This window comes from Trachymyrmex cornetzi, unplaced genomic scaffold, assembly GCF_001594075.2.
Source record: "Trachymyrmex cornetzi isolate Tcor2-1 unplaced genomic scaffold, Tcor1.1 scaffold68, whole genome shotgun sequence".
In the NCBI taxonomy this organism is placed as follows: Eukaryota; Metazoa; Arthropoda; class Insecta; order Hymenoptera; family Formicidae; genus Trachymyrmex; species Trachymyrmex cornetzi.
Window position 1 is genome coordinate 10,125 of NW_017300003.1, and position 413 is coordinate 10,537.

Here is a 413-nt window from a genome sequence, read left to right on the forward strand (position 1 = left end):
TTAACTGTAATGGCAAAATAAACGCCAGAAATGTCTATTTTGACGGTACTGATTTGTATTATTGTATGCATGTTATTGCTTGTTATAAATGTCAGAAGCGTCTATTTCGACGGTACTGATAAAATAAATCTCAGAGACGTCTAATTAGACGATACTGACAAAAATATCAAAAGCGTTTGTCTTGACTGTAATGGCAAAATAAACGCCAGAAATGTCTATTTTGACGGTACTGGTTTGTATTATTATATGCATGTTATTGCTTGTTATAAATGTCAGAAGCGTCTATTTCGACAGTACTGATAGAATAAATATTAGAGACGTTTAATTAAACGATATTGAAATATAAAAATATCAAAAGCGTTTGTCTTGACTGTAATGGCAAAATAAATTCCAGAAGCGTGTATTTGAACGGT